A 15,809-nucleotide genomic window follows, 5' to 3' on the forward strand; every position below is an offset into this window, starting at 1 on the left:
AATCTGGAAAGATGCTGTTTTTGGTGGAGGGTGAGAATGAGTAAAAAGGCTGAAAGTCCTTAGAAAGTAGTCTGGAATTGAGATTTTCTGATATGGGGTGTGCAGAAATCTGTTAAGGATCATGTGGTAAAACGTCAGGATTGTAATTAACCCTTCATCTGCTTTGTGCGCAACACATCAAAATGAGTCAGGGGAATTAGCTCAAGTGATAGAGTGCTCGCTTAGCATGTGAAAGGTAGTGAGATCGATGCCCACATTCTCTATTTTTTTTTTTCTGCAATCAAAGAGCTGAAATATAAAGTTTGACATGCTGGTGGATATGCAACTACCTAGTCAGGTTGAAAGGAAGCACTTGTAATGCTTAATAGGTATCTTGTATATGGAAATTCATGGATTAAATAAGGACAAAAAGTGATCTGTTAGCCTTTGGTTGTCTGTGAAAAGGATCAGTGTGAGCTCAAGAGCAAATAGCAGAAGAGGCCCTAATTCATCTGTTCTTCCCTTTCTCCTAGTTTCACACCCCTTTTATCATATACAAGAGCACAAATCACTGAAGAGTTGTGACTGTACTACAGCAGGCAGGTGAAAAATGGTCACCGGTTTTACAGCATGCTTCTTCTCTTTTTCAATGAAACTAGATTGAGATAGTGAATTTGGTTCTACACAGAGAAGCAGTTAGGCTAGGCTCAGCATATCATCCTTTTTCATCTTCAGAACTGCTTCAAAGAAGAGAGTAATTAGCTCAAATGGTAGAGCGCTTGCTTTGCATGCGAGAGGCAGTGGGATCAATGCCCACATTCTCCATTGATCTTTTTGCTACTTTAGGTCTTACAAAGGAGAGGAGTGGGATCTAGAAAAGCACGCTAAAGCAGTAATTTTCAGCTTCTAAACACTGAAGCCTGTAGTTTCCATAGGATATTTGGAAATCTGGAAAGATGCTGTTTTTGGTGGAGGGTGAGAATGAGTAAAAAGGCTGAAAGTCCTTAGAAAGTAGTCTGGAATTGAGGTTTTCTGATATGGGGTGTGCAGAAATCTGTTAAGGATCATGTGGTAAAACGTCAGGATTGTAATTAACCCAGCATCTGCTTTGTGCGCAACACAGCAAAATGAGTCAGGGGAATTAGCTCAAGTGGTAGAGCGCTCGCTTAGCATGTGAGAGGTAGTGGGATCAATGCCCACATTCTCCATTTTTTTTTTCTGCAACCAAAGAGCTGAAATATAAAGTTTGACATGCTGGTGGATATGCAACTACCTAGTCAGGTTGAAAGGAAGCACTTGTAATGCTTAATAGGTATCTTGTATATGGAAATTCATGGATTAAATAAGGATAAAAATTGATCTGTTAGCCTTTGGTTGGCTGTGAAAAGGATCAGTGTGAGCTAAAGAGGAAATAGCCGAAGAGGCCCTAATTCATCTGTTCTTCCCTTTCTCATAGTTTCACACCCCTTTTATCATATACAAGAGCACAAATCACTGAAGAGTTGTGACTGTACTACAGCAGGCAGGTGAAAAATGGTCAGCGGACTTTACAGCATGCTTCTTCTCTTTTTCAATGAAACTAGATTGAGATAGTGATTTTGGTTCTGCACAGAGAAGCAGTTAGGCTTGGCTCAGAATATCATCCTTTTTCATCTTCAGAACTGCTTCAAGGAAGAGGGGAATTAGCTCAAATGGTAGAGTGCTTGCTTTGCATGCGAGAGGCAGTGGGATCAATGCCCACATTCTCCATGGATCCTTTTGCTACTTTAAGTCTTACAAAGGAGAGGAGTGGGATCTAGAAAAGCACGCTAAAGCAGTAATTTTCAGCTTCTAAACACTGAATCCTGTAGTTTCCATAGGATATTTGGAAATCTGGAAAGATGCTGTTTTTGGTGGAGGGTGAGAATGAGTAAAAAGGCTGAAAGTCCTTAGAAAGTAGTCTGGAATTGAGATTTTCTGATATGGGGTGTGCAGAAATCTGTTAAGGATCATGTGGTAAAACGTCAGGATTGTAATTAACCCTTCATCTGCTTTGTGCGCAACACATCAAAATGAGTCAGGGGAATTAGCTCAAGTGATAGAGCGCTCGCTTAGCATGTGAGAGGTAGTGAGATCGATGCCCACATTCTCTATTTTTTTTTTTCTGCAATCAAAGAGCTGAAATATAAAGTTTGACATGCTGGTGGATATGCAACTACCTAGTCAGGTTGAAAGGAAGCACTTGTAATGCTTAATAGGTATCTTGTATATGGAAATTCATGGATTAAATAAGGACAAAAAGTGATCTGTTAGCCTTTGGTTGGCTGTGAAAAGGATCAGTGTGAGCTCAAGAGGCAAATAGCAGAAGAGGCCCTAATTCATCTGTTCTTCCCTTTCTCATAGTTTCACACCCCTTTTATCATATACAAGAGCACAAATCACTGAAGAGTTGTGACTGTACTACAGCAGGCAGGTGAAAAATGGTCAGCGGACTTTACAGCATGCTTCTTCTCTTTTTCAATGAAACTAGATTGAGATAGTGAATTTGGTTCTACACAGAGAAGCAGTTAGGCTTAGGCTCAGCATATCATCCTTTTTCATCTTCAGAACTGCTTCAAGGAAGAGGGAATTAGCTCAAATGGTAGAGCGCTTGCTTTGCATGCGAGAGGCAGTGGGATCAATGCCCACATTCTCCATGGATCCTTTTGCTACTTTAGGTCTTACAAAGGAGAGGAGTGGGATCTAGAAAAGCACGCTAAAGCAGTAATTTTCAGCTTCTAAACACTGAAGCCTGTAGTTTCCATAGGATATTTGGAAATCTGGAAAGATGCTGTTTTTGGTGGAGGGTGAGAATGAGTAAAAAGGCTGAAAGTCCTTAGAAAGTAGTCTGGAATTGAGGTTTTCTGATATGGGGTGTGCAGAAATCTGTTAAGGATCATGTGGTAAAACGTCAGGATTGTAATTAACCCAGCATCTGCTTTGTGCGCAACACAGCAAAATGAGTCAGGGGAATTAGCTCAAGTGGTAGGGCGCTCGCTTAGCATGTGAGAGGTAGTGGGATCAATGCCCACATTCTCCATTTTTTTTTTCTGCAACCAAAGAGCTGAAATATAAAGTTTGACATGCTGGTGGATATGCAACTACCTAGTCAGGTTGAAAGGAAGCACTTGTAATGCTTAATAGGTATCTTGTATATGGAAATTCATGGATTAAATAAGGACAAAAAGTGATCTGTTAGCCTTTGGTTGGCTGTGAAAAGGATCAGTGTGAGCTCAAGAGGAAATAGCAGAAGAGGCCCTAATTCATCTGTTCTTCCCTTTCTCATAGTTTCACACCCCTTTTATCATATACAAGAGCACAAATCACTGAAGAGTTGTGACTGTACTACAGCAGGCAGGTGAAAAATGGGCAGCGGACTTTACAGCATGCTTCTTCTCTTTTTCAATGAAACTAGATTGAGATAGTGATTTTGGTTCTACACAGAGAAGCAGTTAGGCTTGGCTCAGCATATCATCCTTTTTCATCTTCAGAATTACTTCAAGGAAGAGGGGAATTAGCTCAAATGGTAGAGCGCTTGCTTTGCATGCGAGAGGCAGTGGGATCAATGCCCACATTCTCCATGGATCCTTTTGCTACTTTAGGTCTTACAAAGGAGAGGAGTGGGATCTAGAAAAGCATGCTAAAGCAGTAATTTTCAGCTTCTTAACATTGAAGCCTGAAGTTTCCATAGGATATTTGGATATCTGAAAAGATGCTGTTTTTGGTGGAGGGTGAGAATGAGTAAAAAGGCTGAAAGTCCTTAGAAAGTAGTCTGGAATTGAGGTTTTCTGATATGGGGTGTGCAGAAATCTGTTAAGGATCATGTGGTAAAACGTCAGGATTGTAATTAACCCAGCATCTGCTTTGTGCGCAACACAGCAAAATGAGTCAGGGGAATTAGCTCAAGTGATAGAGCGCTCGCTTAGCATGTGAAAGGTAGTGAGATCGATGCCCACATTCTCTATTTTTTTTTTTCTGCAATCAAAGAGCTGAAATATAAAGTTTGACATGCTGGTGGATATGCAACTACCTAGTCAGGTTGAAAGGAAGCACTTGTAATGCTTAATAGGTATCTTGTATATGGAAATTCATGGATTAAATAAGGACAAAAAGTGATCTGTTAGCCTTTGGTTGGCTGTGAAAAGGATCAGTGTGAGCTCAAGAGCAAATAGCAGAAGAGGCCCTAATTCATCTGTTCTTCCCTTTCTCCTAGTTTCACACCCCTTTTATCATATACAAGAGCACAAATCACTGAAGAGTTGTGACTGTACTACAGCAGGCAGGTGAAAAATGGTCACCGGATTTTACAGCATGCTTCTTCTCTTTTTCAATGAAACTAGATTGAGATAGTGAATTTGGTTCTACACAGAGAAGCAGTTAGGCTAGGCTCAGCATATCATCCTTTTTCATCTTCAGAACTGCTTCAAGGAAGAGAGTAATTAGCTCAAATGGTAGAGCGCTTGCTTTGCATGCGAGAGGCAGTGGGATCAATGCCCACATTCTCCATGGATCCTTTTGCTACTTTAGGTCTTACAAAGGAGAGGAGTGGGATCTAGAAAAGCACGCTAAAGCAGTAATTTTCAGCTTCTTAACATTGAAGCCTGAAGTTTCCATAGGATATTTGGATATCTGGAAAGATGCTGTTTTTGGTGGAGGGTGAGAATGAGTAAAAAGGCTGAAAGTCCTTAGAAAGTAGTCTGGAATTGAGGTTTTCTGATATGGGGTGTGCAGAAATCTGTTAAGGATCATGTGGTAAAACGTCAGGATTGTAATTAACCCAGCATCTGCTTTGTGCGCAACACAGCAAAATGAGTCAGGGGAATTAGCTCAAGTGGTAGAGCGCTCGCTTAGCATGTGAGAGGTAGTGGGATCAATGCCCACATTCTCCATTTTTTTTTTTCTGCAACCAAAGAGCTGAAATATAAAGTTTGACATGCTGGTGGATATGCAACTACCTAGTCAGGTTGAAAGGAAGCACTTGTAATGCTTAATAGGTATCTTGTATATGGAAATTCATGGATTAAATAAGGACAAAAAGTGATCTGTTAGCCTTTGGTTGGCTGTGAAAAGGATCAGTGTGAGCTCAAGAGCAAATAGCAGAAGAGGCCCTAATTCATCTGTTCTTCCCTTTCTCATAGTTTCACACCCCTTTTATCATATACAAGAGCACAAATCACTGAAGAGTTGTGACTGTACTACAGCAGGCAGGTGAAAAATGGGCAGCGGACTTTACAGCATGCTTCTTCTCTTTTTCAATGAAACTAGATTGAGATAGTGATTTTGGTTCTACACAGAGAAGCAGTTAGGCTTGGCTCAGCATATCATCCTTTTTCATCTTCAGAACAACTTCAAGGAAGAGGGGAATTAGCTCAAATGGTAGAGCGCTTGCTTTGCATGCGAGAGGTAGTGGGATCAATGCCCACATTCTCCATGGATCCTTTTGCTACTTTAGGTCTTACAAAGGAGAGGAGTGGGATCTAGAAAAGCACGCTAAAGCAGTAATTTTCAGCTTCTAAACACTGAAGCCTGTAGTTTCCATAGGATATTTGGAAATCTGGAAAGATGCTGTTTTTGGTGGAGGGTGAGAATGAGTAAAAAGGCTGAAAGTCCTTAGAAAGTAGTCTGGAATTGAGGTTTTCTGATATGGGGTGTGCAGAAATCTGTTAAGGATCATGTGGTAAAACGTCAGGATTGTAATTAACCCAGCATCTGCTTTGTGCGCAACACAGCAAAATGAGTCAGGGGAATTAGCTCAAGTGGTAGAGCGCTCGCTTAGCATGTGAGAGGTAGTGGGATCGATGCCCACATTCTCCATTTTTTTTTTTCTGCAACCAAAGAGCTGAAATATAAAGTTTGACATGCTGGTGGATATGCAACTACCTAGTCAGGTTGAAAGGAAGCACTTGTAATGCTTAATAGGTATCTTGTATATGGAAATTCATGGATTAAATAAGGACAAAAAGTGATCTGTTAGCCTTTGGTTGGCTGTGAAAAGGATCAGTGTGAGCTAAAGAGGAAATAGCAGAAGAGGCCCTAATTCATCTGTTCTTCCCTTTCTCATAGTTTCACACCCCTTTTATCATATACAAGAGCACAAATCACTGAAGAGTTGTGACTGTACTACAGCAGGCAGGTGAAAAATGGTCAGCGGACTTTACAGCATGCTTCTCTTTTTCAATGAAACTAGATTGAGATAGTGATTTTTGTTCTGCACAGAGAAGCAGTTAGGCTTGGCTCAGCATATCATCCTTTTTCATCTTCAGAACTGCTTCAAGGAAGAGGGGAATTAGCTCAAATGGTAGAGCGCTCGCTTTGCATGCGAGAGGCAGTGGGATCAATGCCCACATTCTCCATGGATCCTTTTGCTACTTTAGGTCTTACAAAGGAGAGGAGTGGGATCTAGAAAAGCACGCTAAAGCAGTAATTTTCAGCTTCTAAACACTGAAGCCTGTAGTTTCCATAGGATATTTGGAAATCTGGAAAGATGCTGTTTTTGGTGGAGGGTGAGAATGAGTAAAAAGGCTGAAAGTCCTTAGAAAGTAGTCTGGAATTGAGGTTTTCTGATATGGGGTGTGCAGAAATCTGTTAAGGATCATGTGGTAAAACGTCAGGATTGTAATTAACCCAGCATCTGCTTTGTGCGCAACACAGCAAAATGAGTCAGGGGAATTAGCTCAAGTGGTAGAGCGCTCGCTTAGCATGTGAGAGGTAGTGGGATCGATGCCCACATTCTCCATTTTTTTTTTCTGCAACCAAAGAGCTGAAATATAAAGTTTGACATGCTGGTGGATATGCAACTACCTAGTCAGGTTGAAAGGAAGCACTTGTAATGCTTAATAGGTATCTTGTATATGGAAATTCATGGATTAAATAAGGACAAAAAGTGATCTGTTAGCCTTTGGTTGGCTGTGAAAAGGATCAGTGTGAGCTAAAGAGGAAATAGCAGAAGAGGCCCTAATTCATCTGTTCTTCCCTTTCTCATAGTTTCACACCCCTTTTATCATATACAAGAGCACAAATCACTGAAGAGTTGTGACTGTACTACAGCAGGCAGGTGAAAAATGGTCAGCGGACTTTACAGCATGCTTCTTCTCTTTTTCAATGAAACTAGATTGAGATAGTGATTTTGGTTCTGCACTGAGAAGCAGTTAGGCTTGGCTCAGCATATCAACCTTTTTCATCTTCAGAACTGCTTCAAGGAAGAGGGGAATTAGCTCAAATGGTAGAGCGCTTGCTTTGCATGCGAGAGGCAGTGGGATCAATGCCCACATTCTCCATGGATCCTTTTGCTACTTTAGGTCTTACAAAGGAGAGGAGTGGGATCTAGAAAAGCACGCTAAAGCAGTAATTTTCAGCTTCTAAACACTGAAGCCTGTAGTTTCCATAGGATATTTGGAAATCTGGAAAGATGCTGTTTTTGGTGGAGGGTGAGAATGAGTAAAAAGGCTGAAAGTCCTTAGAAAGTAGTCTGGAATTGAGGTTTTCTGATATGGGGTGTGCAGAAATCTGTTAAGGATCATGTGGTAAAACGTCAGGATTGTAATTAACCCAGCATCTGCTTTGTGCGCAACACAGCAAAATGAGTCAGGGGAATTAGCTCAAGTGGTAGAGCGCTCGCTTAGCATGTGAGAGGTAGTGGGATCGATGCCCACATTCTCCATTTTTTTTTTTCTGCAACCAAAGAGCTGAAATATAAAGTTTGACATGCTGGTGGATATGCAACTACCTAGTCAGGTTGAAAGGAAGCACTTGTAATGCTTAATAGGTATCTTGTATATGGAAATTCATGGATTAAATAAGGACAAAAAGTGATCTGTTAGCCTTTGGTTGGCTGTGAAAAGGATCAGTGTGAGCTCAAGAGCAAATAGCAGAAGAGGCCCTAATTCATCTGTTCTTCCCTTTCTCATAGTTTCACACCCCTTTTATCATATACAAGAGCACAAATCACTGAAGAGTTGTGACTGTACTACAGCAGGCAGGTGAAAAATGGTCAGCGGACTTTACAGCATGCTTCTCTTTTTCAATGAAACTAGATTGAGATAGTGATTTTGGTTCTGCACAGAGAAGCAGTTAGGCTTGGCTCAGCATATCATCCTTTTTCATCTTCAGAACTGCTTCAAGGAAGAGGGGAATTAGCTCAAATGGTAGAGCGCTTGCTTTGCATGCGAGAGGCAGTGGGATCAATGCCCACATTCTCCATGGATCCTTTTGCTACTTTAGGTCTTACAAAGGAGAGGAGTGGGATCTAGAAAAGCATGCTAAAGCAGTAATTTTCAGCTTCTAAACATTGAAGCCTGTAGTTTCCATAGGATATTTGGAAATCTGGAAAGATGCTGTTTTTGGTGGAGGGTGAGAATGAGTAAAAAGGCTGAAAGTCCTTAGAAAGTAGTCTGGAATTGAGGTTTTCTGATATGGGGTGTGCAGAAATCTGTTAAGGATCATGTGGTAAAACGTCAGGATTGTAATTAACCCAGCATCTGCTTTGTGCGCAACACAGCAAAATGAGTCAGGGGAATTAGCTCAAGTGGTAGAGCGCTCGCTTAGCATGTGAGAGGTAGTGGGATCGATGCCCACATTCTCCATTTTTTTTTTTCTGCAACCAAAGAGCTGAAATATAAAGTTTGACATGCTGGTGGATATGCAACTACCTAGTCAGGTTGAAAGGAAGCACTTGTAATGCTTAATAGGTATCTTGTATATGGAAATTCATGGATTAAATAAGGACAAAAAGTGATCTGTTAGCCTTTGGTTGGCTGTGAAAAGGATCAGTGTGAGCTCAAGAGCAAATAGCAGAAGAGGCCCTAATTCATCTGTTCTTCCCTTTCTCCTAGTTTCACACCCCTTTTATCATATACAAGAGCACAAATCACTGAAGAGTTGTGACTGTACTACAGCAGGCAGGTGAAAAATGGGCAGCGGACTTTACAGCATGCTTCTTCTCTTTTTCAATGAAACTAGATTGAGATAGTGATTTTGGTTCTACACAGAGAAGCAGTTAGGCTTGGCTCAGCATATCATCCTTTTTCATCTTCAGAATTACTTCAAGGAAGAGGGGAATTAGCTCAAATGGTAGAGCGCTTGCTTTGCATGCGAGAGGCAGTGGGATCAATGCCCACATTCTCCATGGATCCTTTTGCTACTTTAGGTCTTACAAAGGAGAGGAGTGGGATCTAGAAAAGCACGCTAAAGCAGTAATTTTCAGCTTCTAAACACTGAAGCCTGTAGTTTCCATAGGATATTTGGAAATCTGGAAAGATGCTGTTTTTGGTGGAGGGTGAGAATGAGTAAAAAGGCTGAAAGTCCTTAGAAAGTAGTCTGGAATTGAGGTTTTCTGATATGGGGTGTGCAGAAATCTGTTAAAGATCATGTGGTAAAACGTCAGGATTGTAATTAACCCAGCATTTGCTTTGTGCGCAACACATCAAAATGAGTCAGGGGAATTAGCTCAAGTGGTAGAGCGCTCGCTTAGCATGTGAGAGGTAGTGGGATCGATGCCCACATTCTCCATTTTTTTTTTCTGCAACCAAAGAGCTGAAATATAAAGTTTGACATGCTGGTGGATATGCAACTACCTAGTCAGGTTGAAAGGAAGCACTTGTAATGCTTAATAGGTATCTTGTATATGGAAATTCATGGATTAAATAAGGACAAAAAGTGATCTGTTAGCCTTTGGTTGGCTGTGAAAAGGATCAGTGTGAGCTCAAGAGGCAAATAGCAGAAGAGGCCCTAATTCATCTGTTCTTCCCTTTCTCCTAGTTTCACACCCCTTTTATCATATACAAGAGCACAAATCACTGAAGAGTTGTGACTGTACTACAGCAGGCAGGTGAAAAATGGGCAGCGGACTTTACAGCATGCTTCTTCTCTTTTTCAATGAAACTAGATTGAGATAGTGATTTTGGTTCTGCACAGAGAAGCAGTTAGGCTTGGCTCAGCATATCATCCTTTTTCATCTTCAGAACTGCTTCAAAGAAGAGGGGAATTAGCTCAAATGGTAGAGTGCTTCGCTTTGCATGCGAGAGGCAGTGGGATCAATGCCCACATTCTCCATGGATCCTTTTGCTACTTTAAGGTCTTACAAAGGAGAGGAGTGAGATCTAGAAAAGCACGCTAAAGCAGTAATTTTCAGCTTCTAAACACTGAAGCCTGTAGTTTCCATAGGATATTTGGAAATCTGGAAAGATGCTGTTTTTGGTGGAGGGTGAGAAATGAGTAAAAAGGCTGAAAGTCCTTAGAAAGTAGTCTGGAATTGAGGTTTTCTGATATGGGGTGTGCAGAAATCTGTTAAGGATCATGTGGTAAAACGTCAGGATTGTAATTAACCCAGCATCTGCTTTGTGCGCAACACAGCAAAATGAGTCAGGGGAATTAGCTCAAGTGGTAGAGCGCTCGCTTAGCATGTGAGAGGTAGTGGGATCGATGCCCACATTCTCCATTTTTTTTTTCTGCAACCAAAGAGCTGAAATATAAAGTTTGACATGCTGGTGGATATGCAACTACCTAGTCAGGTTGAAAGGAAGCACTTTGCAATGCTTAATAAGGTATCCTGTATATGGAAAGTTCATGGATTAAATAAGGACAAAAAGTGATCTGTTAGCCTTTGGTTGGCTGCGAAAAGGATCAGTGTGAGATCAAGAGGAAATAGCAGAAGAGGCCCTAATTCATCTGTTCTTCCCTTTCTCCTAGTTTCACACCCCTTTTATCATATACAAGAGCACAAATCACTGAAGAGTTGTGACTGTACTACAGCAGGCAGGTGAAAAATGGGCAGCGGACTTTACAGCATGCTTCTTCTCTTTTTCAATGAAACTAGATTGAGATAGTGATTTTGGTTCTGCACAGAGAAGCAGTTAGGCTTGGCTCAGAATATCATCCTTTTTCATCTTCAGAACTGCTTCAAGGAAGAGGGGAATTAGCTCAAATGGTAGAGTGCTTGCTTTGCATGCGAGAGGCAGTGGGATCAATGCCCACATTCTCCATGGATCCTTTTGCTACTTTAGGTCTTACAAAGGAGAGGAGTGGGATCTAGAAAAGCACGCTAAAGCAGTAATTTTCAGCTTCTAAACACTGAATCCTGTAGTTTCCATAGGATATTTGGAAATCTGGAAAGATGCTGTTTTTGGTGGAGGGTGAGAATGAGTAAAAAGGCTGAAAGTCCTTAGAAAGTAGTCTGGAATTGAGATTTTCTGATATGGGGTGTGCAGAAATCTGTTAAGGATCATGTGGTAAAACGTCAGGATTGTAATTAACCCAGCATCTGCTTTGTGCGCAACACATCAAAATGAGTCAGGGGAATTAGCTCAAGTGGTAGAGCGCTCGCTTAGCATGTGAGAGGTAGTGGGATCGATGCCCACATTCTCCATTTTTTTTTTCTGCAACCAAAGAGCTGAAATATAAAGTTTGACATGCTGGTGGATATGCAACTACCTAGTCAGGTTGAAAGGAAGCACTTGTAATGCTTAATAGGTATCTTGTATATGGAAGTTCCTGGATTAAATAAGGACAAAAAGTGATCTGTTAGCCTTTGGTTGGCTGCTGAAAAGGATCAGTGTGAGATCAAGAGGAAATAGCAGAAGAGGCCCTAATTCATCTGTTCTTCCCTTTCTCCTAGTTTCACACCCCTTTTATCATATACAAGAGCACAAATCACTGAAGAGTTGTGACTGTACTACAGCAGGCAGGTGAAAAATGGTCAGCGGACTTTACAGCATGCTTCTTCTCTTTTTCAATGAAACTAGATTGAGATAGTGATTTTGGTTCTGCACAGAGAAGCAGTTAGGCTTGGCTCAGCATATCATCCTTTTTCATCTTCAGAACTGCTTCAAGGAAGAGGGGAATTAGCTCAAATGGTAGAGTGCTCGCTTTGCATGCGAGAGGCAGTGGGATCAATGCCCACATTCTCCATGGATCCTTTTGCTACTTTAAGGTCTTACAAAGGAGAGGAGTGGGATCTAGAAAAGCACGCTAAAGCAGTAATTTTCAGCTTCTAAACACTGAAGCCTGTAGTTTCCATAGGATATTTGGAAATCTGGAAAGATGCTGTTTTTTGTGCAGGGTGAGAATGAGTAAAAAGGCTGAAAGTCCTTAGAAAGTAGTCTGGAATTGAGGTTTTCTGATATGGGGTGTGCAGAAATCTGTTAAGGATCATGTGGTAAAACGTCAGGATTGTAATTAACCCAGCATCTGCTTTGTGCGCAACACATCAAAATGAGTCAGGGGAATTAGCTCAAGTGGTAGAGCGCTCGCTTAGCATGTGAGAGGTAGTGGGATCGATGCCCACATTCTCCATTTTTTTTTTCTGCAACCAAAGAGCTGAAATATAAAGTTTGACATGCTGGTGGATATGCAACTACCTAGTCAGGTTGAAAGGAAGCACTTGTAATGCTTAATAGGTATCTTGTATATGGAAATTCATGGATTAAATAAGGACAAAAAGTGATCTGTTAGCCTTTGGTTGGCTGTGAAAAGGATCAGTGTGAGCTCAAGAGCAAATAGCAGAAGAGGCCCTAATTCATCTGTTCTTCCCTTTCTCCTAGTTTCACACCCCTTTTATCATATACAAGAGCACAAATCACTGAAGAGTTGTGACTGTACTACAGCAGGCAGGTGAAAAATGGTCAGCGGACTTTACAGCATGCTTCTTCTCTTTTTCAATGAAACTAGATTGAGATAGTGATTTTGGTTCTGCACAGAGAAGCAGTTAGGCTTGGCTCAGCATATCATCCTTTTTCATCTTCAGAACTGCTTCAAGGAAGAGGGGAATTAGCTCAAATGGTAGAGTGCTTGCTTTGCATGCGAGAGGCAGTGGGATCAATGCCCACATTCTCCATGGATCCTTTTGCTACTTTAGGTCTTACAAAGGAGAGGAGTGGGATCTAGAAAAGCACGCTAAAGCAGTAATTTTCAGCTTCTAAACACTGAAGCCTGTAGTTTCCATAGGATATTTGGAAATCTGGAAAGATGCTGTTTTTGGTGGAGGGTGAGAATGAGTAAAAAGGCTGAAAGTCCTTAGAAAGTAGTCTGGAATTGAGGTTTTCTGATATGGGGTGTGCAGAAATCTGTTAAGGATCATGTGGTAAAACGTCAGGATTGTAATTAACCCAGCATCTGCTTTGTGCGCAACACATCAAAATGAGTCAGGGGAATTAGCTCAAGTGGTAGAGCGCTCGCTTAGCATGTGAGAGGTAGTGGGATCGATGCCCACATTCTCCATTTTTTTTTTCTGCAACCAAAGAGCTGAAATATAAAGTTTGACATGCTGGTGGATATGCAACTACCTAGTCAGGTTGAAAGGAAGCACTTGTAATGCTTAATAGGTATCTTGTATATGGAAATTCATGGATTAAATAAGGACAAAAAGTGATCTGTTAGCCTTTGGTTGGCTGTGAAAAGGATCAGTGTGAGCTCAAGAGGCAAATAGCAGAAGAGGCCCTAATTCATCTGTTCTTCCCTTTCTCCTAGTTTCACACCCCTTTTATCATATACAAGAGCACAAATCACTGAAGAGTTGTGACTGTACTACAGCAGGCAGGTGAAAAATGGGCAGCGGACTTTACAGCATGCTTCTTCTCTTTTTCAATGAAACTAGATTGAGATAGTGATTTTGGTTTTGCACAGAGAAGCAGTTAGGCTTGGCTCAGAATATCATCCTTTTTCATCTTCAGAACTGCTTCAAGGAAGAGGGGAATTAGCTCAAATGGTAGAGTGCTCGCTTTGCATGCGAGAGGCAGTGGGATCAATGCCCACATTCTCCATGGATCCTTTTGCTACTTTAGGTCTTACAAAGGAGAGGAGTGAGATCTAGAAAAGCACGCTAAAGCAGTAATTTTCAGCTTCTAAACACTGAAGCCTGTAGTTTCCATAGGATATTTGGAAATCTGGAAAGATGCTGTTTTTGGTGGAGGGTGAGAATGAGTAAAAAGGCTGAAAGTCCTTAGAAAGTAGTCTGGAATTGAGGTTTTCTGATATGGGGTGTGCAGAAATCTGTTAAGGATCATGTGGTAAAACGTCAGGATTGTAATTAACCCAGCATTTGCTTTGTGCGCAACACATCAAAATGAGTCAGGGGAATTAGCTCAAGTGGTAGAGCGCTCGCTTAGCATGTGAGAGGTAGTGGGATCAATGCCCACATTCTCCATTTTTTTTTTCTGCAACCAAAGAGCTGAAATATAAAGTTTGACATGCTGGTGGATATGCAACTACCTAGTCAGGTTGAAAGGAAGCACTTTGTAATGCTTAATAGGTATCTTGTATATGGAAATTCATGGATTAAATAAGGACAAAAAGTGATCTGTTAGCCTTTGGTTGGCTGTGAAAAGGATCAGTGTGAGATCAAGAGGAAATAGCAGTAGAGGCCCTAATTCATCTGTTCTTCCCTTTCTCCTAGTTTCACACCCCTTTTATCATATACAAGAGCACAAATCACTGAAGAGTTGTGACTGTACTACAGCAGGCAGGTGAAAAATGGTCAGCGGACTTTACAGCATGCTTCTTCTCTTTTTCAATGAAACTAGATTGAGATAGTGATTTTGGTTCTGCACAGAGAAGCAGTTAGGCTTGGCTCAGAATATCATCCTTTTTCATCTTCAGAACTGCTTCAAGGAAGAGGGGAATTAGCTCAAATGGTAGAGTGCTCGCTTTGCATGCGAGAGGCAGTGGGATCAATGCCCACATTCTCCATGGATCCTTTTGCTACTTTAGGTCTTACAAAGGAGAGGAGTGGGATCTAGAAAAGCACGCTAAAGCAGTAATTTTCAGCTTCTAAACACTGAAGCCTGTAGTTTCCATAGGATATTTGGAAATCTGGAAAGATGCTGTTTTTGGTGGAGGGTGAGAATGAGTAAAAAGGCTGAAAGTCCTTAGAAAGTAGTCTGGAATTGAGGTTTTCTGATATGGGGTGTGCAGAAATCTGTTAAGGATCATGTGGTAAAACGTCAGGATTGTAATTAACCCAGCATTTGCTTTGTGCGCAACACATCAAAATGAGTCAGGGGAATTAGCTCAAGTGGATAGAGCGCTCGCTTAGCATGTGAGAGGTAGTGGATCGATGCACACATTCTCCATTTTTTTTTTTCTGCAACCAAAGAGCTGAAATATAAAGTTTGACATGCTGGTGGATATGCAACTACCTAGTCAGGTTGAAAGGAAGCACTTGTAATGCTTAATAGGTATCTTGTATATGGAAATTCATGGATTAAATAAGGACAAAAAGTGATCTGTTAGCCTTTGGTTGGCTGTGAAAAGGATCAGTGTGAGCTAAAGAGGAAATAGCAGAAGAGGCCCTAATTCATCTGTTCTTCCCTTTCTCCTAGTTTCACACCCCTTTTATCATATACAAGAGCACAAATCACTGAAGAGTTGTGACTGTACTACAGCAGGCAGGTGAAAAATGGTCAGCGGACTTTACAGCATGCTTCTTCTCTTTTTCAATGAAACTAGATTGAGATAGTGATTTTGGTTCTGCACAGAGAAGCAGTTAGGCTTGGCTCAGCATATCATCCTTTTTCATCTTCAGAACTGCTTCAAGGAAGAGGGGAATTAGCTCAAATGGTAGAGTGCTTGCTTTGCATGCGAGAGGCAGTGGGATCAATGCCCACATTCTCCATGGATCCTTTTGCTACTTTAAGTCTTACAAAGGAGAGGAGTGGGATCTAGAAAAGCACGCTAAAGCAGTAATTTTCAGCTTCTAAACACTGAATCCTGTAGTTTCCATAGGATATTTGGAAATCTGGAAAGATGCTGTTTTTGGTGGAGGGTGAGAATGAGTAAAAAGGCTGAAAGTCCTTAGAAAGTAGTCTGGAATTGAGGATTTT

The 15,809-nt window shown here is 41.2% G+C and overlaps 13 non-coding genes across 13 annotated transcripts; all 13 read left to right on the forward strand.

Annotated features, from left to right (window-relative positions):
• The first annotated feature begins 1,114 nt into the window (after positions 1-1,114).
• On the forward strand, positions 1,115-1,187 carry TRNAA-AGC. Its single transcript has one exon. It is a non-coding gene; the product is annotated as a tRNA-Ala (tRNA).
• Positions 1,188-4,813: 3,626 nt separating this feature from the next.
• TRNAA-AGC lies at positions 4,814-4,886 on the forward strand. Its single transcript has one exon. It is a non-coding gene; the product is annotated as a tRNA-Ala (tRNA).
• Positions 4,887-5,738: 852 nt separating this feature from the next.
• Positions 5,739-5,811, forward strand: TRNAA-AGC. The gene has a single exon. It is a non-coding gene; the product is annotated as a tRNA-Ala (tRNA).
• A 466-nt stretch (positions 5,812-6,277) lies between these two features.
• On the forward strand, positions 6,278-6,350 carry TRNAA-UGC. The gene has a single exon. It is a non-coding gene; the product is annotated as a tRNA-Ala (tRNA).
• Positions 6,351-6,660: 310 nt separating this feature from the next.
• TRNAA-AGC lies at positions 6,661-6,733 on the forward strand. The gene has a single exon. It is a non-coding gene; the product is annotated as a tRNA-Ala (tRNA).
• Positions 6,734-7,584: 851 nt separating this feature from the next.
• On the forward strand, positions 7,585-7,657 carry TRNAA-AGC. Its single transcript has one exon. It is a non-coding gene; the product is annotated as a tRNA-Ala (tRNA).
• An 849-nt stretch (positions 7,658-8,506) lies between these two features.
• Positions 8,507-8,579, forward strand: TRNAA-AGC. The gene has a single exon. It is a non-coding gene; the product is annotated as a tRNA-Ala (tRNA).
• An 852-nt stretch (positions 8,580-9,431) lies between these two features.
• On the forward strand, positions 9,432-9,504 carry TRNAA-AGC. Its single transcript has one exon. It is a non-coding gene; the product is annotated as a tRNA-Ala (tRNA).
• Positions 9,505-10,359: 855 nt separating this feature from the next.
• Positions 10,360-10,432, forward strand: TRNAA-AGC. Its single transcript has one exon. It is a non-coding gene; the product is annotated as a tRNA-Ala (tRNA).
• Positions 10,433-11,286: 854 nt separating this feature from the next.
• TRNAA-AGC lies at positions 11,287-11,359 on the forward strand. Its single transcript has one exon. It is a non-coding gene; the product is annotated as a tRNA-Ala (tRNA).
• An 853-nt stretch (positions 11,360-12,212) lies between these two features.
• On the forward strand, positions 12,213-12,285 carry TRNAA-AGC. The gene has a single exon. It is a non-coding gene; the product is annotated as a tRNA-Ala (tRNA).
• Positions 12,286-13,136: 851 nt separating this feature from the next.
• Positions 13,137-13,209, forward strand: TRNAA-AGC. Its single transcript has one exon. It is a non-coding gene; the product is annotated as a tRNA-Ala (tRNA).
• Positions 13,210-14,061: 852 nt separating this feature from the next.
• TRNAA-AGC lies at positions 14,062-14,134 on the forward strand. Its single transcript has one exon. It is a non-coding gene; the product is annotated as a tRNA-Ala (tRNA).
• Positions 14,135-15,809: the final 1,675 nt, after the last annotated feature.

This window comes from Geotrypetes seraphini, chromosome 2 (genome assembly GCF_902459505.1).
Source record: "Geotrypetes seraphini chromosome 2, aGeoSer1.1, whole genome shotgun sequence".
In the NCBI taxonomy this organism is placed as follows: Eukaryota; Metazoa; Chordata; class Amphibia; order Gymnophiona; family Dermophiidae; genus Geotrypetes; species Geotrypetes seraphini.